Source organism: Monodon monoceros, unplaced genomic scaffold (genome assembly GCF_005190385.1).
Source record: "Monodon monoceros isolate NGI ecotype Baffin Bay Population unplaced genomic scaffold, NGI_Narwhal_1 Super_Scaffold_19, whole genome shotgun sequence".
NCBI lineage: Eukaryota > Metazoa > Chordata > Mammalia > Artiodactyla > Monodontidae > Monodon > Monodon monoceros.
Genome location: NW_021703775.1, coordinates 68,519,220 through 68,537,559, shown reverse-complemented (window position 1 = coordinate 68,537,559; position 18,340 = coordinate 68,519,220).

The window sequence follows — 18,340 nt, the reverse complement described above, 5'->3', positions numbered from 1 at the left end:
AAAAGAAAAAAACACAAGGGACAGTAAATATATTTTAATATCAATTATTAATATTAATGATTAATAATGTTAATATTAATTGATAATATTGATTACCTTTATTGCTAATATTTACAAATTAAATTAGCAAAATATTTGAAATTTAATATCCAGTGTTAAAGACTTTTTTGAAGAAATGTAAATTTTACCTTTCTGGAAGGTGATTTGGAAATACATATCAAAATCTTTTAAGGGCTTCCCTGGTGGCGCAGTGGTTGAGAGTCCGCCTGCTGATGCAGGGGACACGGGTTCGTGACCCGGTCAGGGAGGATCCCACGTGGTCTGGGAGGATCCCACGTGCCGCGGAGCGGCCGGCCCCGTGAGCCATGGCCGCTGAGCCTGTGCTCTGCAACGGGAGAGGCCACAGCAGTGAGTCCCGTGTACCAAAAAAAAAAAAACTTTTAAAATATTGACATCCTTTGACCCAGAAATCCAAATTCTTGCAACTTATGTTATGAAAACATTCAGTGATGTGTAATTACATTTATGCATTAGGATATCTTACCAGAGTTAATTCTAAAAACAAAAATTGGGGGAAAAAAAGATACAGGGCTTTGATTAATTAAATTATGAGATGTCCATGAGAAAGAAGATGCCACAGCCATAAAATCACAATGTAAAAGAATGTTTCATGTCTTGGAAAAGTGTAAAATGGTATGTGTAGTATGATTCCAATTTTGCTTAAAATTATGTGTGAGAGACAAACAACCCAGTAGACAAAAGGACAAAAGTATATAAGCAGACATTTTATAGAAAAGCAAACACATATGGCAAGTTAACATATGAAAAGATCTTCAATTTCATTAGTATTCAGGAAAATGCAAATTAATACTCAGTGTTACACACCTATGAGAAAGACAAAAGTTTTAATGTCTGACAATTTCAAATGTCAGTCAGGAGGTTGGTCAGTTGGGAACTCTTATGCACCAATGCTGGGAATGTAAATTGGTGCAACCATTTTGGCAATGCCTTATAAAGGTGAAATTTTGCATACTTTATATCAAACAATTTCACCCCAAAGGCACTCTCAACATGTGCATCAAAAGGCATGTACAAGCACTGCTTGTAAGGGCAAGGTACTAATAACAAACCAAATGTCCAGTAAGAGAAGAATGAATAAATAAATCGTGTATATCTTCACAATGGAAATATTAAACAGCAAAAATGAAAGAACTATACATAAATAACATGGTAAAGTGAACCAATGTATTTTTTGAGTGAAAAAAATTAGCAAGAGAGGGCTTCCCTGGTGGCACAGTGGTTGAGAGTCTGCCTGCCGATACAGGGGACATGGGTTCGCACCCCGGTCCGGGAAGATCCCACATGCCGCGGAGCGGCTGGGCCCCTGAGCCATGGCCGCTGAGCCTGCGCGTCCGGAGCCTGTGCTCTGCAACGGGAGAGGCCACAACAGTGAGAGGCCCGCGTACGGCAAAAAAAAAAAAAAGAGAAAAAGCAAGAGACATTATAATATGATACCATATTTTAACAGAACATTGGAAATCAACTATACTTCAATAACATACATTTTAAAAAAATATGATACCATTTTTATAAATCTTAAAATCAAGTAAGGCCAAACAATTTGTAAAATTACTTTTATAAAGCAAGGGAATAATAAACGCAAACTTTGAGAAAATAGTTATCCTGGGGGAGGAAATGGTAGGCTGAGAGAGCACTTAGGTAATTGACATTATTGCCAATTATTTGTGATTTTTTTTTCTTGGTGTGTGTGTGTGCATAATGTTACATATATTTTTGCGTGTCTCAAATACCATATTTTAAAAAGATAAAGGGAAAGAGTTTGTGTCTCTGTGTGTGTTGTACTCCCTAAATAAAAGAATGGAAGACTATAAACCAAAATATTAGCAGAGATGATCTCTGGGTGGTAGGATTAGGAGTGATTTTCATTTTCTTTGTTTATATTTTCAAAATGTCTTAAATGAATGTGTACTTTCTTGAAAACAGGAAAAAATATTTTTAAAAATCAATGCTAGAACCTGTCCCATTTTCATTCTGTAGTCTGAACATCCAAGTCTTAATTTCCATGATGATAGATGATTCGGGGAAGAGGCACGCAGTGGAATCTCCAAGGTCGTTTGTAACACCAAGTTTAGCCAGGTAGTGAGCTGACAGTAGCAGGAATCAATCTGCAGAAGGATGTACAGAACTGTGTAGGAGGGCGACACCTGCCAGCTGAGTGTCAGCATAGGCAACAGGAAGGTAATATCAATTCAAAGAAAATAATTTCACGAACCTGAAACTATTCCTTGAAGTCATGAGTTTACTGTCTTGCCCCATCCCCCACCAAAACCCCCAATATCATGCAGATAAGAATACTAGAAACTGGGGATATATGTATACGTATAGCTGATGCACTTTGTGATACAGCAGAAACTAACACACCATTGTAAAGCAATTATACTCCAATAAAGATGTTAAAAAAAGAAAAGAATACTAGAAACAAAATATCACAATCCCATCCTTATGTCAAATTACAGTAAATTGACACCATAATGTGTGTCGTTCTGTTCTGGCACTTACAGATTACATAACAGGACTGGAAAGGGTCCAATAGAGAGTAATTAAAATGACAAGCTGAAAGCGTGTCCTTTACATAATGGCAAGCAAAAACCAAACTCTGGCCTTCAGAGGAAGATAAGAGTTTAGGGCTTCCGTGGTGGCACAGTGGTTAAGAATCCGCCTGCCAATGCAGGGAACACGGGTTCGATCTCTGGTCCAGGAAGATCCTACATGCCGCGGAGCAACTAAGCCCATGTGCCACAATGCAGGCTCTAGAGCCCGCAAGCCACAACTACTGAGCCTGTGTGTCACAACTACTGAAGCCCATGCGCCTAGAGCCCGTGCTCCACAACAAGAGAAGCCACTGCAATGAGAAGCCTGCGCACCACCACGAAGAGTAGCCCCTGCTCGCCACAACTAGAGAAAACCCGCGTGCAGCAACGAAGACCCAACACAGCCAAAAATAAATAAATAATTTTTTTTAAAAAAGTTCAGACGTGATGTGCCTAAGGTGTGCGTAGCTGGAATACATATGCAGTCGCCAGATCTTAGAATACCAGCAGTAAAGGGTAGCTGGTAGTGACTGAAAGAGGCAGATTTGGAAGAAATATATAGGAACTGTTATTTTGCACAGTGAGTAGCAATGAAGAAATCCTTTCCCCCAGAGGCTGAATCACCGGTTCTCAGTCTTGTCCACTGTGGTATGAAGGTGACACAGAAGACAAATTGGGAGACTCTGGTTGGGGATGGGATGACCAGGAGGAGAGGCAGTGCTGGAACAGGGCTGTGCATACTCTCCATAGTATCCCGGGGATTCTGAGAGTCTGTGACAAATTGCATGGAAAACCTTTATGAAGGAAACTTTCTAAGATTTACATCACGGATGCAGTACCGTGTTTCAACAAAACTGTCCTTCTGGGTCATGATGAAGATTGGACTGGACTGGATATTCCACTGTGGTATTTTCTGTGTGCTTACGATCACAGGCCTCATCCATTCTGCCATATTGTGGAAGCTCAGGAGGCCAGAGGCTAAGTGACACCCCGCAAAAGATCCTCAAGAATTACCCCAAGAAGGCAACCCAGAGGACACAGTATCCCAAATCTCCTAGGCTTTGCTAGTTCACCAAAGGCTAATTATTTATGTGCTGTTTTCAGATACCCCAAAGATCAACAAATTCTGGGTTGACTAAACTTTCTAAATTGGCTCAAGTTTAGTCATATCAGCTCTTCTCAATCTGGCTACATCCCAATCACCTGGTATGCTTTTGCGACAATGCCTACATCTGGGACCCACCCTAGGTGAGCTGAATTTTTTTTAAGTGTTCGCAAGTAATATAACATGTAGCCAAAGTGGAGAACAACTGAGCTTCTCTACATGTTAAAGTTAATTATTTGAGAGGTTCTGGCTGCAGGAAGGGTGCAAAGGGCGTTGGCCAACAAGCCAGGGTGGAAGAAAAGAGGCGATTCTGCCAGCTCGCTTGTGCCCTCACATGCTCGAATGCTGTCCAAGCTCTTGCTGCATGGGTGATGGGGTTGGGGGAGGCTGAGCTGCTTTACGTTCCAGAATGTTACCAGGCAGCCTCAGACATTGGAAATACAAGCTTCTCGGGTCCCTGCATTCATGTGAAGGAGGAAAGAGAAGAGAGCTATGTGTTCCCCTCTCTTTTCTAGGCCCCAGTTCTGTGCCCTCCCTAGAACCGGAGAGGAGAACGTGGGAACAGGAAGTTGCTTTCTTGTCACTAATGCTGAGCTGTTCCATCTTCTTGTGCTTCTCAACATTCACTAATGTCCTTGTCCTGGGGTTAACTCTTCTGCTCAGTTATGTTCCTCATCTCAGCATTTCAGAGCTCACGAGCAGCCCAGTGCCTTTTCTTGTTCCACATAACGAATTCTTTCAGGGCCTAGATCACCACTGTTAGGACTTCTCAGGCCTACTCAGGGGACTCTAGCTTCATTTCATGTCATATTAAATAAAGGTGCTTCCAGTTCATAGCAGCACTATTCACAATAAACAAGACATGGAAGCAACCTAAATGTCCATTGACAGATGAATGGATAAAGAAGATGTGGTACATATATACAATGGAATACTACTCAGCCATAAAAAAGAATGAAATAATGCCATTTGCAGCAACATGGGTGCAACTAGAGATTATCATACCAAGTGAAGTAAATCAGAGAAAGTCAAATACCATATGATACCACATATATGTGGAATCTTAAAAAAAATGATACCAATAAACTTATTTACAAAACAGAAATAGACCCCAGACATAGAAAACAAACTTGTGGTTACCAAAGGGGAAGAGGGGAGGGATAAATTGGAATTTGGGAAGAATGGATACACACTACTATATGTAAGATGGATAAAAAAGAAAAACACAAAGACCTAATGTATAGTGCAGGGAATTATATTCAATATCTTGTAATATCCTATAGTGGAAAAGAATCTGAAAAAGAATATATATATGTGTCTGTGTATATATATATATGTACATACATAAAATACCTAAAACATTGTAACTCAACTATACTTCAATTTTTTTAAAAGAAGGTGCTTCCAATATAGGTTAGAACCATATTCTAACCTATATTGTGTGTGCCAAGAAAATTCCTCTTTTTCCTCACATTGACACGTTTCCATCTTTTGTAAAAATGCAGGAGCAATGAGCCCAAACTGCAAACAGGAAAAATGTCACCCAGTTGGAACTGGAGGAGCCACTGCAGCTTTAGCAAACCATGCGGAACACGGGGTAACCCCATGGCCCTCTCCCTGCTGGCAGCTTCCCACCACTGCTACGCTGAGCCCGGGGCTCCCCCTGGGGGCAGCCACCCCACCTTCTCTATTCCTCCCTTATATCGGCAGCACCAGCTCTTCAACTGCTTCCAATGCAAAACCACTTCACCGTCGGGTGAGGCAATCTCCAGAAACAAACCTCATCCACAGAAGCAATCTCAGATGACCTACTGGGTACAGCTGGATTTGATTTGCTGAGGCTTTTAAAGGCACATCTATCACCTCACTTATTCCCCAACGCTTTTTGTTTCCTACTCCCACGGTCTGCTTACTCTCTTCCACACCTCAAATGCTGACGTCCTACCGCACTCATTTGGCTTCATACCTTCACCATCTCCATCAATATCTGTCCACACACAGTTTCAAGATCCAACTCAAGCTTCACCTTCTCTGAGGAGGCTGCTTCCTTCGAGTTACCCTCACTCTTTTCTGGTTGCTTCTATGTTGTATCCCCTTCACATTCAGGCCCTATTGTAGTTTGGGTTGTTTCCTATGTGCCCATTCTGTTCCCTCAACTAGACTTCAAGTTCCTCCAACCCAGTGCTCCTGGTCAGAACACAGGATAATTAATTTAAGAGGCCTCAGGTTTGGGTTGGATCTCAGAGGGTCTGCACCTGGCTGGGGTGCAGGTATTGCGTGTGATTGTGACAGAAAAGACTTTTCTATATGGAGACTAACATGGATTAAAGCACACTCCCACCAGTCAGCATTCTTTCATGACTTTACAGAAAGTAAAGTTTCCAAACTTCCTGAAGGGCAGAAAGCAGGTTGGGAAAGCTCCTCAGCCACGAAGAGGCCAGCTCTCACCAACTCAGAAATGTGTCTCAGAAGGTGAAGCCAAAAGCCCAGAGAGCAAAGCTGAGAGCCAAAGAGAACAGTCAGCTGAGGGATCACTGCCATTGAGGTAATGGGACCCTAAGGCAGGAGCATCCCTTACCTCCAAAGCAGAGGGCCATGCACCCTGCTCCCCGTGGAATTGCAGAATCACTCTGGATTTCCCAGTCCTCCCCTTTTTGGATGTGAGTGTTTACGGAGGTTGTCCTGGCCCCGTCTCACCATCATGTGAGACATTGGGTGAACAGAGAGGAGGAGATGGTTTATCTTTTCATTTCACCAGTCCTTGGATCAAGAGGAGCCATCTGAGGAACCCCACCTGAGGAGCCTCATGCGTACCTGGACCGGATTCAGATCACGACACCCCACACTTTGGGCCTGGGGTCATGATGAATGAGACTCCAGGGCCCTGGGAGGGAGGAGGGTATTTTGCACGTGGGAGGGATGTGACCCATTGTGACAGAGGGAGAACTGTAGTAGGTTGTTGGAGTGATGAGCCAGTACATCACGCCACCCCTTACACACATCAAGTGCGTCTCCCTCTCCCAGGGACTCTGAGCTTGGCCTTGTGATTTGCTTTGGCCAATGGGACAATGGCACACAGGACACAACTAGAGGCTGGAGAAGTGCTTGCACACTGGAACATTGCCGTCAAGGCAACTGGTCCAGCCCACTGGTGGAGGAGAGGCACGTGAAGGAGAACCAAGGTGCCCAGATGGTAGCCACCAGCTGCCGGATGTCTCGGCCCATCAGACCTGCATATCCCCACACTGAGTGAAGGTTTTCAGGCCAAATCAGCAGAGGAGCCACTCAGCCAGGCCACAGAATCATAGGGAAATTATAAGTCATTGTGAAAGTAAAAAGTTTCGGGATGTTTTTGTTAGGCAGCAATAGATAACTGATACACAGGAAGATGAAAAAAGCCTTCTAGGAGGAGCTGGTATTGAAGGTCAGAGAGGATAAGCACATAGAGAGCCAGGGCGAGGTTCTTCCCGGCACTGCAAGAGAAGGTAGGAGAGTCAGCAAAGGCATGGAGGGAGGGCGAGGGTCAGGACATCACAGGCTGCTTCACGCTTAACATGCCACAGTCTGCAGGAACTACTGCAAGAGGGGGAAAGGAGCCCCGTTTTCAGAAAACAGCACCTTTAAGTGTTTCATTACTCAGTGGAGATCTTGGCTTAGCCGTGGGGACTTAAAGGTCCAGAGCTTTCCCACCCCTACTGCCCAAACACATGCCGTGGGAGAGACTGTCAGGCTGGTGGTGGCCAGAGGACAACCACACGCTGTCACTTCTCAGCCACTCATTAACAGGAAATAAACAAACATCCAAACTGCACCATCTGGGCGGGGTAGAAAGTGCAGCGGACTCAAGGTCCCCAGATTCAGGTTTACTACATGCAATGTGCTACTGTTTTCAAACTATGCAACCGTGAACACTGCACATAATGTTTCTCTGGGTCTCGTGTCTTCCTTTGTAAAATGAGCAGATGTCCTCCAACTCTGAAAGTCTAAGGTTCTAGGATGAGATTTCAATTTATAAATAAATATGTAAGTGCCTCCCACATAATAAGCAGTCAAGCCTGTGTTGATCTGAGTGGGCATTAGCAATCAAATGGGCTACGGTACCACTGAAATACTGTTATCTATAAATCACTGCAACCCTTTTGGAAAGCAGTATGCGAGTAAGAGTCAAGAGTCATAAAAATGTTTATCTTTTGACTCTAATCCCACTCTTAGGTATTCATCCTGCGGAAATAACTAAACATAAGATAAAACCTATACGTATCATCTCAAATGTAAAAAGAAATCAGAAATAACCTAAATGTCTAGTAAAGAGGATAGACAAATTATTGCCTGGGCAATATTGTGGAGCCATTACAAGAATTATTAGAAAAGCTATAGAATCATAGGAAAGTGTTTATGATTTCATAATTAGTAAAAAAAAGGCTATATATATATATATACACATAATATTACTACATGTAAAAATAGGCTCTGCATATGGACAAGGCTAGAAGGAACATGCAGACACAGAAATAGCTGCATGAAGGAGCTGAGATTATGGAGTTTCTCTTCTCTCTTACGAGTCAGCCTTGTAACAAGCTTTCAGCCCCATTATCTCCCTCTGCTCTTCACTCTCCTTCCTGAAGGAGGCACAACAGGAAAGCCCACCACACTCGGCCGGGGCGGGGCGGGGGCGGGGGGGGGGTGCGGAGCCCTCCAAGCCTGACATGAGCACGAACATCTCCTGGCAGTGTCCAGCAAACCCACCAGGGACCCAGGGCTGACCAGGAGTCCCTAAACTAGGAGAGGGTAATTTAGGCTGCCTGTAACTCCACCAAAGACGGCAACTCAGGAAGAGAATGCCAAGGTAATTCTGAGAAACCCTGACGTGCCCCGCCTCTTGTCCAAGACGGTTCTGGCAGGAGACCAAAAAACAGGGAATGTGCATTGCCTGTGACCTCGCCAAGGTGTTTTTGTTGCTGGAAACCGGAGAGAGGTACTGAGAGAAGACATATCACCTCATCCCCCCATCTGAAGTTAAGGGCATCTTCTCCATTCAAATCAAGCAGCGTTTCTGAGCATCTACTTTAGAGAAGACACTGAAGAGGATACAAAGATGACTAAGACAAGGCTGTCGCTGCACAGAGCTTGCATCCCAGCGTGGGAGCAGGAGGAAAGGAGAGACAGAGAGGGTTGTGCTCTAAGGCAGAACATTTAAGTCAGGAAACCGGTGCTACCAAAGTCAGGAAGAGGAAGAGATCATGTCCAGCTGGAAGGATCACTTGTGCTGGGACTTGAAGGGTGGGTTTTGTCAGAGATGATGACTTGATAAGGCGTTTCAGGCCGAGAAGACAGTGGAAGCCAAAAGGCAAAGATGGGGGAGCCCTGGGGCACTTGGGTAGCGGTGAGGAGTCCAGGTAACCTGCACCGAGGACACACAGCAGGGACAGTAAGAGATCTGGTAGGAAGGGAGATTGGAGCCAGGAGCGGCTGCACCTTAAATGGTCTGCCTGGCTGTGCTTTAGGATAACGCACAGTGACAGGAGCGTGGAGACAGAATCGGAGTTGGGAAGGCAGGAAGCAAGCAGCCTGGCTGGAGTTTCAACGGCTCAGCAGAAAGGAAAGGACAGGGGTGAGGGACCCTGCAGGGACAGGACTGATGGAATTTGGTGACTGACTTGGGTGGGAGGAAGGAGTCGTGGAGAACTACGGGGCTTAAAGCCTGGGAGACAGAGTACTTGAGGATGCTGACCACGGGAACAGGAGACCAGGAGAAATGGGCTGGAGCAGGGAAGGAAAGAGAAGGATCTAGCCTGCGATAGGGTGAGGTAAATGCAAGTGGCCATGGCCAATAAGCAGGTAGATGTTAGGGGTGAGCTTGTTGGAGCAGTCAGGGTTAGATTTGAGAGCCATCCATGGAAAAGGCTGCAGCTGGAGAGGCAGAAGTGTCTGGGAAGAGGCCTTGCAGCAGAAACTTAGAGAACAATGTGTAGGCGTCAGAGGAGAAGAAGCAAACAACAGAGAAACTGGACGACCAGAGGGAACAGAAGAGACATGTGGTCCTCAGGGCTTGGACGACAAGTGTTGACTGTGATGGTGCAGGGGTTAAGGCAGGTGGGGTGGGGGGATGGGGTCTCAAAGTGAGAATTTAGGACAGAGCACAGACTCTAAGAAGCAGAGAGCACAGTCACAGGGCGGGGACAGGCTTTGATAACTTTTTCATTAAGTTTGGTGGTAGGGAGACAAGAGTTGGATGACAACCCGAATGGTTAGCAGGGTCAAGGGAAAGTGTGTTTTAGGGTGTTCACCACTGAGTATGTTTGTAGGTGAGAAGACGGTGGATAAAAGAAGAACTGAGCATCAATGCCCTGGAGAGGAGGGCATGGGAGCGCTGGTGAAGTCAGCTCCATCGCAAAAGATCACACTTGATCCTCCAAGGCAATGCTGTTCAAAAAAATTTTTTCTTAACAGAAACTTTCCTACAGGCAAACTTTATTCAGATCCTGAAATATAAAGTCATTGATGTTGGGTCACAGTAGGGAATGGAGAGGGTCAAGAGAAGGCACTCATTGCCCTGGGGCATTAGCTCCAAGCAAAACAAAAAGGGTGAGTGGAGACCAGATGGAGAAGAACAGAATAAGTTAGTAAGGAGAAAGGGAGATGTTTTGCTGTGGGCATGATGGGGATGTTGAAAATGGTGAGCTTAAAGAAAGCAGAAAGAATTTGGAAGAGTCACAGTGAAAAATGAGCTACTCATTGCATTTGATCTGGGAAACATGGGATTTCCAAGCAGTACAGAAGTCCCTGTTGAGTTGGAGAGCGTGAATCAGAAGTGCAGCCAGCTGGCACTCAGCTTTTCCCTGGCAAGGTTGGCAGCCTCACACAGAAGCAGCATATGACGGTGATTATCCAGGCTGGGGTCTGACACAAGTCTGATGGAAGGGTGGGATGGGAGGGGCTCTCAGGAGCTTTCAAGGATGTGCTCGAGAGAGAGGCAGCCTTTGCTGGGGTCTCCCATTTGCCAAGCTGGACAACAGGGCTTTTACTTGTGTCCACAGATGTTTTCCCTTGGCTGTTATCAGTGGGAGACAAGGCTGCTTTAAAGGATGCGACACGAACTTTGAACTGAGATTTTCAGTGAGATATTATTTTAATTTTTTAAAAATCATAGTAAACTGAACTTAACATAAAATTTACCATTTAAGCCATTTTTAAGTGTATAGTTATATGGTGTTAAGTACATTCACTTTTTTGTGCAACCATCACCACTGTCCATCTCTGAAACTTTTCTATCATCCCCAACTGAAACTCTGTACCCATTAAACACTAATGCTCCATTTCTCCCTCCCTCCAGCCCCAATAACCGCTGTACTACTTTCTGTCTCCGCGAATTTGACTACTCTAGGTATCTCAGATAAGTGGAACCATACAATATTTGTCTGTTCGTGTCTGGCTTAGTTCACTTAGCATGATGCCCTCAAGATTCATCCATTCTATAGCACGTGTCAGGATTTCCTTCCTCTTTAAGCTGAATGGTATTCCATTGAATGTATACACATTGTTTTATTCATTCATCAGTGAATGGACACTTACATTGTTTCCACCTTTTGACTATTGTGAATAATGCTGCTATAAATATTGGTGTACAAATATCTACTCAGTTCCTGTTTTCAATGCTTTTGGGTATATACCACCAAGTGGAGTTGTCCATAATATGTTTTTTAAATGATGTACATAACTGGATAAAAACAGATCAATGCAGGACTTCCCTGGCAGTCCAGAGGTTAAGACTCCACTCTCCCAATGCAGGGGGCGTGGGTTCAGTCCCTGGTCGGGGAACTAAGATCCCACAGCCATAAAATAATAATAATAATGAAATATATAATTCTCAAAAAAAAAAATAGATCAATGCAACTTTGACCAAAATGTGTGGTGCCAGACCTGTGAGAGCATGGGACTAGGAGACCTGGGCACCAATGCCCCTGCCTGGTCAGGGCTGATGGCATGGCAGCCATTCATACCCGTTTCTGGAGCCCTAGGCTGGGATGTCAGGTCAGTCTAAAAGGATTCAAGAACAGGTGACTATTTTACTTTTGGGGGAAAAAAGGAACCATGCCAACCAAGCTCCCAAAGCAGCGTTCCTGGTAAGCAAATGCACACAAACAGCTGTGGTTTGGGCACAGCTGATAAGAACAGAGCTGGTTATTGGCTTTTTTTTTTTTTTTTTTAAAAAGGCAAATTTCAGTGAGGCACCCTAGACTTTCCTTTCTGGCACTATTTGTATGTCAAAGCACAGACTTTGGTGTCAAGACAGCCTTCTATTCAAATCTGTGCTCTGCTAGTCTTAGCTCTGTTGGGCAAGTCATATTACCTCCCTGATTCTCAGTTTTCTCATCTATGTATTGCGTAGCTAAAAGGATTAGTGAGACGTGTATGTGTAAGTGCTTCACACAGAATCTAGCGCACAGCAGCCCATCAGAAAATGCCGGTTTCCTTCTTTTCCCTTCTCAGTGGCTTCCTTCACTGCCCGCCCCCCACCCTCTTTTGAACTTGGGAAGCCTAGAACCCCTCTGCTCTCTGGCACCTTCCCAGGTAGTTTTAAGCAGCCCAGAAAAAGACAGGAACACCGCACCTTTGCCTCCTAGTGGTGAAACAAGCCCATTGCATGGACAGACAATAAACTACACATTCAAACTTTATTCGTTTATGAATCAGAGGTCGGGTGTCATTTGTAAACACGTACCTGAGTCATCAGCAATATATCCCTGTAACTAGAGTTTACTGCTTACTATTCATGGCTAAATACTATCCAGCAGAATAATTAGAAGGCATCGTTAAATATATCACATTCATTTGCTCTGCAGACGGACGAGAACACTAACTCCGTATATTTCATCTCATGTTCATCTGCTTATAAATTTTAAAGAGCTGATGACCGAGAAGAGCAAGAGTCCCCTGTGTAGTGCAGTGTGGACTTCTTTTTTTTTTTTTTTGGCTGTGTTGGGTCTTCGTTGCTGCGTGCGGGCTTTCTCTAGTTATGGCGAGCAGGGGCTACTCTTCGTTGCGGTGTGTGGGCTTCTCACTGCGGTGGCTTCTCTTTTTGCCGAGCTCGGGCTCTCGAGCTCGAGCTCGGCGCACAGGCCTCAGCAGTTGCAGCACTCCGGCTCAGTAGCTGTGGCTCGCGGGCTCTAGAGCGCAAGCTCAGTAGTCGCGGCGCAGGGGATTGGTTGCTCCGCGGCTTGTGGGATCTTCCTGGACCAGGGAATTGACCTCGTGTGCCCTGCACAGGCAGGTGGGTTCTTAACCACTGTGCTACCAGGTAAGTCCCCCAGTGTGGACTTCTTAAGCCCAGAGATATCATAACATCCTAGTCAGGAGCACAGACAAGGGCACCGTGGAGACCTGGAAAAGTGTAACTTTGGAGGTGATCCATGAAGGATTCGATTGACTGAGAGCGGGATGCCCATGCTGTCTCCCCGAAAGGCTGAAAAAATGGGAGCTGGAAGTAGACTCAGCCGCTGCCCCACGCAGCATTCAGAACAGCTCTTGGCACGTCTGTTCTCAGTTCTGACTGGAGAGCAATTCCTTCAGAGGCAGGATGGGCCTGGCCGAGAGGCAGTGGGACCCAGAGATCAGACATGCTTGGGGGCTGATGTTGAGGGGGCACGTGGAGTGGACCCAGCATTGGGAGAGAGGAGGAGGCCCCTACAGTATCCGGTGTGTGTGCTGGGGAGGGGAGGGAACTGGAAGCTAGGAGAGGTTGCAGATTGGTGGGTGTCACTTCAAGTGGTCAGCTGGTGAGTTTGCAGACAGCCCAGCAGTATAACGGTGCTTGCGATGCAGAGGTCGTGAACCATATTCCAGCAGGCAGTGTCGTGGAGTCTGTGAGCCAGTCACTGGGCCCAGCCAGGATTGGGGAGGGGCAGAGGAGCTAAGCAGAGCCCCATGTTCTGAGAATGAGGCAGAGGACACCGGTGGGACCCAGCTGTAGCATCAGGAGTAGGTTCCAGGCAGAAAGCAGTCTTGACTATAAGTCCTGAGCTACGTCCTAGGGCAGTGTGTCTCATACCCTGTTGACCATGGTATCAGGATTATTGGCGGACCTGTCAGGGATGCTGGTTCCTAGGCCCCCACCCCAGACCTACCATTCTGGGGGTGGGCACTAAGAATCTATACTTCCAGTGCTCCTCCTCAAGTTGATTCTTACCACACTGAAGTTTTCATCTTTTTTTCTTTTTTTTGCAGTACGCGGGCCTCTCACTGTTGTGGCCTCCCGTTGTGGAGCACAGGCTCCGGACGCACAGGCTCAGCGGCCATGGCTCGTGGGCCCAGCCGCTCTGCGGCATGTGGGATCCTCCCGGACGGGGGCACGAACCCGCGTCCCCTGCATCGGCAGGCGGACTCTCAACCACTGTGCCACCAGGGAAGCCCCACACTGAAGTTTGAGAATCACAGACCTAAGGCTAATTAACTCTCCCTTGACCAGCAGAATGAGGCCAGGTGCTTGGGCAGGAGCAAGCAGCTGTAACTATGAAATAAGCCTGTACACTACCCACTCCACAAACCCCGAGCAGAAATGCCCGTGGCAGCCACACTCGTCCTGGGGCCAAATAAAAGGTTCACCACATGGTGACCAGTAGGCTCTGGCTTTTGGACTCCAGGGTACCATTTGATTGATCCAGTACTAAAGGTGAGACATGTCTCAACATGTTTTTCTTTCCATTTTTTTTTTTTTTTTTTTAAAGGATGAAACATGAGTCGATATACACAGAACCAGGGTTAGTCTCTGATAAAATAGGTGAGTGGTTTGTTTTGGGCATTGTCTTAGAAGCCCATCCCCAAGATGCCTGTTGCCCTCACATGACGTGAACACCAGAACCCCTCTCTGTGGCACCCCTCACTAACCCCCTGTGGAGCTCTGCATTCTCTGGCATCTTCTTCAACTAACTTCTGCAAAAATCTAAAAATGCAACAAGTAAGGAAGCGTTATGTCATCTGTGATACACATCAACTCAATGAATTAGGCAGTCATTAAAATTATTATTAGAAAGATTTTGTAGAAATTTAGGGAAATATTTATTAAATGTTATTAAGTAATTATATTATTAAGTGTAGAAAATATCTACACGTTATAGCTAAAAATATGAAAAGCAAAACAATATGCAAAAAATAAAACTTGTGAGGGTTGTGACAATCTGTTTGCAGGGCAGGAATAGAGACGCAGACATAGAGAACGGACATAGTGTGGACACATGAGGGTGGGAAGGGGGGGTGGGATGAACTGGGAGATTGCGACTGGCATATACACACTACCATGTGTAAAACAGATAGCCAGTGGGAACCTGCTGTATAGCGCAGGGAGCTCAGCTCGGTGCTCTGTGGTGACCTAGATGGGTGGGATGGGGGCGGGGAGAGAGGTCCAAGAGGGAGGGGGTATATGTATACATACAGCTGATTCACTTAGCAGAAACTAGTGCAACATTGTAAAGCAACTATACCCCAATAAAATAAAATAAAACTTTAAAAAAATATGTGTTACAGTGTAACAGTTAATTAAAAGCTAATTTTCTGCTGTTCCTTTTCTTCTCTGAATTACAAGATGATAAACTGTACTCAGGACTGAAACCTACAGTAACAGAACTGAATATAGCTGCTGAGTATTCACTAACCTTGAAAGGTCAAAAATATCCCCGGTGAAGTCCACAAGACACGGGCTGGCTGGCGGCACCGAGCTGCCTGTTCAAGGAGCTTGTCAATGGCCTGATGCGGTGCAAGTGCAGACGAGCAGCCCCTTAGCTGTTGCTTAAGCAACAGGCTGGGAGATGCGCTGCTGACAGCGTGAGACGGATGATGTCTGGGCTAAGTGGTGTGAAGAGCTCAAACTCTGACCTTTTATTTGGACAACTTCTGTTGGAGCTAGATTGGGAGTTGATTCGCGCCTCATCCTGAGCTGTGCTCCAGAGCAGCAGGTTTCAGCCTCTGCCTGTATGTGGACCTGGGGAGAAGTAAGCTTGAAAGTGCCAACTTCCTTTCACAGCCTCTGAGGTGAGGGGAGCCTTGATGATAGCCTATAAATACCACAGGATGGAAATGCCAGCAGCTGGCCACTCCAGGGTGCAACTGCATAAACAACGGGTGTTTATGCAAAGAAACGCAGTCAGAGAAATATTAGCCTGAATGTCAAGTTTTCCTACAGTGAACTCAGCAAGACGGCAAAACCATCTTCCCCTGGGGAAAGAGGGCAGCAGGAGGAAACGCCAGCTCCTGAGGCAGAAGGAGAGATTTGGAGGCCTTTGTTGGAGAGAGGAAGCCAACGCCTGTGGGTATGCAGGGCAATGCCTGTGAACCGGAAGAGTGTTAGTACCACTGTGATGCTGGGCATTTCAGGGAAGAGAGCTGGGAGAAGGTGATGAGAATTATATTTTCAGAGGGAAACAATAGGAGGTTCAGTCTCATTGTGATGCTTCCCTTTTCTGCCTTTGGCTCTTCTGATCCCTAGGAATCCTAAGGCTATAAATGCTCTATCATTGAGTTAATCCCACTCATGGGTCTTAAACAGTGGTTCTGTAAAATGGAGGTGATTAAAGAAAAAGTTGCTGGCTTGCAGATAAAACTTGAAACAGTGATGCACTGAAATGAAAAATAAAAATTTCACATATAGTCTTACAATTGTAAGGTCTACTGAGGCTCCTCTTCTTAAGCACAGCAACTGCAATTTGAGCATCTGACGAGAGGTATGCAGTGGGGTGGAGTTTTGACCCCATTAGCACTACTGTAAGCCGTAACCTAGGCATGAACAGCTAAAAGAAAAAAGAGGAATTTAATACACAATGTCTTTATACACTCTATAAACACTATAGCTCTTAATTCATGGCTACTAGTTGATTATTCAGTAAATTACCCTCACTCTTTAAAGGTGAGAAACACATTTTATACATTTTTATCTTCAAAATTTTAGTTACCTACATAGTAAACCCAAGTCAAGCCTCAACATACAATAATTTGTAAAGAGAATTTAGTACAACATACCAAAATTTATGGGATGCAGCTAGTGCAGTGCTACCTGGGGAGGTCAAGCCCCACCATTAGGCAAGAAACTGAAAGAAAAGACGTCCAGATTGGAAAGGAAGAAATAAAGAAAATTTAAGTTTTAATTAATATTCTAAATATAAGTGTTACGGGTTGAATTGTGTCCCGCACAAAAGATATGCTGACATCCTAACCCCATGACCTAAGAATGCAACCTTATTTGGAAACAGGGTCGGTGTAGATGTGATTAGCTAGAACGAGGCCACACTGGCATAGGATGGGTCCTTAATCCAATACGGCTATGTCCCTAGAAGAAGAGAAACCAGAGACACACAGGGAGAAGGCCATGTGACAGCAGATATTGAGACTGGAGTGATGCGGCCATGAGCCAAGTATAGCTGGTGACACCAGAAGCTCGAGAAAGGCATGGAATAGATTCTCCGCTAGAGCCTTGGGAGAGCATTGCCCTGCCAACACCTTGATTTCAGACTTCCAGGCTCCAGAACCATGAGAGAATAAATTTCTGTTGTTTTAAGCCACTCAGTTTGTGGTCATTTGTTCCAGCAGCCCTAGGAAACCAATACAATAAGCAAACAGCCGAAAGACACCCAAGTTGCCTCTCCCTGCTTGGTCATGAGCAGACCTCTGCTCCTTTGCATACGCCCAAGGCCCGTGGGCCCCGGGGCCACCCACACTGAGCAGATCAGAAAAGTAATTGGACTCTTTTACTGACTCTCTGACCTCCCACATTGTGACAGAGTCACAGAGTCCCACATTGTCCCCCATTTCTTCCTCAACAAAGTTGTCCCCTTATCTAGCCTCAGTACTGCTCAGGGGTCTACCTGTCAGAGGAGACAGCCTTACCCCCCCGAGGAGTCTCAGACGGTGCGGTGATCCCATTCCTCTTGCCAATGACTGGTTTAGGGACGGGCAAGTGAGGGGAGCCCTGCTGGAGAGCTTCTGCGAATGGTTTTCTCACCTTTAATGAGCTGTCCTCTTCTTGCACTGCACATCGTGATAACTCACCATGAAATTGGGACGACAGCAGACTTCCCATGATCAGGAGTAAGGCCGAGGTCAAGGCTGAAATGCTGAGGATGGCCAACTGTACAAATAGGAAGGTCACTTAGGTGAGAGGTGAGAGATTGCAGGTGAGAGATGATGGTGTCTTGGCCAGGGTGGTGACTGGAGGTGGGGAGAAGTTGCGAGATTCTGGGTATATTTTGAAGATAGTGCCCAGAGGATTTAGAGGCTGGATGTGGAGTGTGAGAGAAAAAGAGGAGTCGAGGAAAACTCAAAGGTTTTTAACTTGAGCCCCTGAGAGGACGGTGCTGCCGTTGGCTGAGATGGGAGGAGCAGCTTTCACAGGGAACAGGAGGTCAGCTTCGGGGGCTGCGTTTGAGCTGCCACGTCCAAGTGGAGATGTTGAATAAGGCAGTGAGACACGTGTGGAGTACAGGAGAGCGGTCCAGGCTGGCGGTATGAATGGAAGCTGCCAGCATACAGATAGCATTAAACACACGTGACTGAAATCACGAACAGAGCCAGAAAAGGGAAGAGGCCCGAGGGCGGAGCCAGAGGCAGCACACAGACTGGGAAAGAGCTGCCGTGTGGA